Raw genomic sequence first — 5046 nt, 5'->3', positions numbered from 1 at the left:
GCTGCCGCTTAACCCCACCATATTGCCTATGACGTTCCTCTTGCGTCCTCTAAGTCCCCTGCGTGCCTCAAGTACAAAGGACGACTGGTTGACGAATGCTTATACGTCTTGAAGTCTTGTTAAGTACGAACCCGTACTTATTGGTGCTTCTACGGGATATAACCGGGCAGGTATGAAGATATGTTCGATGAAGACGACGTTAGCAAGGTTACCCTTCCGGCTTCGCCTGGGCAGGGTTATGGACGCCGCTGGTTATCTTCAGGATTCTTAGTCCAATTCGTATCTTGTCCGTACTCGGACGCATTTGATCTTCTGTATGATTCGGATCTTTGTATTGTATATTTGTATCTTGACTCGTTGGAGTCGTTGTTGTAATATATGTATCTTGTGGGCTCTATTGTAAATCTGTTGTAATGTTACTACTCGTGTTAATTCCTCTGGCATCACGTGTGTGATTCGTCGCGCACGCCGTGTCAGAGGGCGTCTCTGGATCGATATCATGCAGATTTCGGCGGGATCGCTGGAATCCTCATGGTACCGGTTCCGGGGCGTCACACCGTCGTAGGCGGTGTCGGCTTTGTTGTTAGGAAAGAAGTCGACTATCTTGATTACCCGATGAAGGAATCCGTCCAAGGCTGGCGCAACAAATGGTTTTATCTGCGAGACCCTTTGGTGCCTGGACGGCGCTCGAATCTCCCTCCCTTTGAAGATAAACTGATAGCTAAGCCAAAGAAGTCCTGGCAAAACTCCCTTTCTCCCGAAGAGAGAGCGACAGGCGACAAGCTATTCGACCAGGTCGTCATTCTGAAGAATACGGGAGGCTTGACGATGTGCGACACTGAGGTAGTCTCAGTGTTTTTACAACGTCAAGTGCAACCGTTAATGTCTCGACCCCATCAACTGTGGCTTTACACGGGCAAGGATGATAGGTCTAGAGTCAGCTCTGCCGACCTTTCCGCTGAAGACCTCCGAGATGAAGTCCGCTGCTTGACGTGCCTTAGCATGAAGGACAACATCGTCCTGACATCGGCTCGTCCTCCTTATGATTTTGACCATCTTCTGACCGAGGTAATCCTCTGTTGTTTTTCGCTTGCCGTTGTTACTCCTTTTTCCGTTGTGTCTCACAAATTTCTTTTCTTCAACAGGCCCCCGCCGTTGCTCAATGCTATCCTCCTACACCCGAAAGCGGTGTAGTACTAGAGGATGACGATGATGATTCTGAGGGGACCGAGGACGCTCAGCATGCCCTCGAGGACAGCGATGTCCAAGAGGAAGAAGCTGCCGAGGATGATGCCTTCGTCAGGAGCAGGCGCCGTAAGCAGATACACGACGATTTCATTACAACGGCTGAATCAAGTCCTAGCGGAGGAGATAATGATGCCGATGGAACTGCTTCGCCTCCTCCTGCTAAGAAGAGTTCAACAAGTTTCTTCGCAGGCGAAGATGATCTGGACCTGTGAGCATCTATACTCTTTTCCTGATTTATTTCCTATCATTTTGTATGCTAACCGTGCACTGCACTTAAGTAGCTCTGATGATGATGATGATGATGATGAAGTTCCTCTCGCGAAGAGGGCCAAATTAGCCTCTGGGAGAGCGGCATCGGCTAAGGAATCGAATCCCTCTCCCGCCAAGTCGACACCTCCCTCGCGAACGGGTGTAGAGAAGATTCCAGTGTCGAAAGTTATTCCTCCTGGCGATGCTCCCACTCCGTCGACTGGTCATGATCATGTAAGTATTTAATCTGCCCTGCTTTGCCGAGTTTCTGTCGACTGAGTCTTCTTGATGTTTCTTGCTGCAGCCGATTTACGTTACAGTCGATGCTGTAGCGGATTTTGCCGAACAATTCACCCGACTTGAGGCTGAAAACTCCCAACTTCGAAAGACTATCAGATCTTCGGCTGACCAGGTGCTTGAAGCCAACAGGCTTGCTACCGACGCAAAGAATGAGAACGCCTTGCTGAAGGAGGAGGTGAAGAAGCTGAAGCAGCAGATGAAGGATGAACAAGATGCCAGGCGTGCGGCGGCGGCTGTAGTCGACAAGAAAGAAGGCGTCCTCCGCGAATCCATCAAGGATTTATTAGGTAAAATCCATGGCACGCAGTTTCTTTCTTGGTGTTTCTTCACTGATTATTGACCTATCTTCCTTTCAGAGGCCGCCGACATAACTATCACTCGACGTCATCAGCTTCGGGAGGACTCTACAGCCGATGCCTTGTCGCTTGCCGCTGAGTCTAATGTCCAAGTACTTGGACTTCTGCAAAAGACCAAAGGAGCATTGTCGAGGCTATACTCGATGATTTTCCCGAAGATGAAGCAGGACAAGACTCTCGACGAGATGGCGGATGCTTTCCTTGTTGATCCTTCCGAGCCTGTGGAGGTACTAAAACGCCGCTCCCGTTGTTTGGGCGGTTCTTACTTTCCAGCTGCTAATAGGTCATGGGATGGGGTCTGAATTGGAGAAGTTATCTAAGGCATTGCCTGTCGATGATGACAACCATTTAGTCGACCTTGAGCCTTTCAAAAGATCGGCGACAACTCCGTGCCAATCAACTCCTGAAGCTGGTAGATGAAGCACAAGCCAAGCCTATTCCTGAATCTGCCCCTGGCTCATCATCGGCAAACCCTTGAACTCTTGCTTGACTTATTGTAAATAAGATTAATCGTAATTTGACTTAGTCCTGTTTTATTCGCTCTGTTGCCAATTCGAACATCCTTTTGAATGTATCATATATGCCAAGTGCTCCCGATGGGAGTTTCTATGTTAATGCTGAACTGGGGACTGTACTGCAGATTCCTTCATCTTCTTCCCGTGCCGAGCTTTTTCCAAACCCTTCGAGTAATGACGAGTCAGACCTTGTTCGCCGCTTACGTGACCAAGTGTCTTGTCTAAATAAAGACATCACTTCTCTTCGCGCGATGGCAGCCTTGGTGAAGAAAAAGGGGGAGATAGCGACTGCTATCGAACAGTACGCTCTCGATGGTCTTCATATTGCTACCGAAAGTTTGGGCTGTAAGCATTAGCCCATCTTCTGATTCCTGACATAGCTTGAATGTTCTTTGAACTGATATTCACTCCTTTTCAGTCGTAGCTTCAGATGCAACTGAGGAGAACAAGAAGATCCATGAAAAGGTCGAGGCGATGACTGATGTTGCGCACCCGAATCACGATTTATGGCTGCATCGTCCGAAGGCTGTTATCATGGCGAAGTTTAAGTACCGGGTGGAGAAGGCGCATTATTACTTTGATAAGTTCCACGCTCATCTCACGATGGTTTGTAACACCTTGTTCCCTCTGGACCAAGCACCCGAAACTTTATCTGCCCTGTTCACCCGATTCAAGTCTCCCGAAAGGATTCGACAGTTGGTGCTGAAAGAACTCCTGGCTGGTGCTGAGCTTGCCTTTGCTTCGATATTGGCGTGCCATCCGTCTTTAGACTTGGGAGCCGTAGCAAACACCGAGAGGAGTTTAGGCCAATATTATGATATTGCTAGAGGTCCTGCTTACACCATTGTTTCTCGGATGGAGTCATGCTTTCAGAAGGATCTGAAGGCCCACTGGGACCGGGGAACCCGATCATGAATGTAATAACCTTATACCTGCATAAGATTGTTTTGTACAAATTTACTGCGTACGTTGCACGCTATGTTAGTTTGATTGATATTTTATTGTCGAGGGCGGCTGAGTGATCAGTTCAACCTGCTCTCTCGACGACTTCGTTGATTTATGCAATGTTATTGCGAAGCCTATATGTAAGTTTTGTAAGAGCGAGACCCATCGACTTAGTCGAGGGAATTAGACGCTTGGCTTCGTCACGCGGTGCACCGGTTTGAGCCTTATTTTGTGATAATGTAACCATCGACTGCAGCACTCGTGTATTTTCTCGAGGCTTGGATTGGTTGTTTTTGTGCATCATTAATCTTAGCTCCCGTTGAGAGTATTTAATTAATGACACTGTGTAAGCGTATTTTTTTAGGCCAGCGCTCCCGATGGGAGTAAGAGCCAATGGCAGGACCCCATACGGTATGTTCGGGTGATAAGGCCTGGAGCAATAAAAAAGGTAGAAAACCTGATTAGAACTTTTATTCATAGTGCAAAAGAAACCTTAAGGGCTGTCGAGAAAATAAAAAACAATCGTATCCTATGTATAGAACCGTCGCAAATGTGCGATGTTCCATGGATTCTCAACGTCTTTTCCTAAAGCTGGGTTTTTGAGCCGATAGGCTCCTCCTGGTATCACTTCAGTGATGATATATGGTCCTTCCCAAGGGGATTCAAGTTTTAAGGGTCTCTCTTGCTTCAGCCGAAGTACCATATCCCCGACATTAAAGCTTCGACTGCGTATTTGTCGGCTGTGATAATTTCTCAGCGCCTGCTGGTATACCGTCGTTCTTGCCAAGGCAATATCTCGTGCCTCGTCGAGGAGGTCCACAGCGTCCTGTAGCGCGATATTGGAAGAGGATTCCATGTATGCTGTCACCCGAGGTGCTTCAAACCGAACGTCGGCTGGCAGAACTGCCTTGGCTCCATGCACCAAGAAGAATGGGGTGTACTGAGTCGACCTGTTAGGTGTAGTACGCAAACTCCAAAGTACGGATGGTAACTCTTCGACCCAGGCTCCAGCTGCACCTATAAGACGTTTCTTGAGGCCATCCCCTATGAGACCGTTGATCCTTTCCACCTGGCCATTGGTCTGTGGGTGGGCCACTGATGCAAACTTTAGTTTTATTCCTCCGTCATCGCAAAATTTTCGAAACTCTTTGGAGTCAAAGTTGGTTCCGTTGTCTGTGACGATACTGTGAGGCATACCAAATCGACATGTTATTCCCCTGAAGAATTGGACTGCTGTTTTTGCTTTCTCGGTTTCGCACCGGCATCGCCTCGATCCACTTTGTGAATTTGTCGACCGCGACCAATAGATACGTGTGTCCTCCAGGCGATGATCTTGGCAGAAGTCCAACTTGGTCGAGTCCCCATTGAGCGAACGGCCACGCCAGAGGTATCGTCATCAGGTCTGTGGCAGGGGCGTGTGGTTTTGGTGAAAA

The sequence above is a fragment of the Lolium rigidum genome, chromosome 2, assembly GCF_022539505.1.
Source record: "Lolium rigidum isolate FL_2022 chromosome 2, APGP_CSIRO_Lrig_0.1, whole genome shotgun sequence".
Lineage (NCBI taxonomy): Eukaryota > Viridiplantae > Streptophyta > Magnoliopsida > Poales > Poaceae > Lolium > Lolium rigidum.
The sequence above is the reverse complement of the archived record's forward strand: the minus strand, read 5'-3'. Positions refer to the sequence as shown.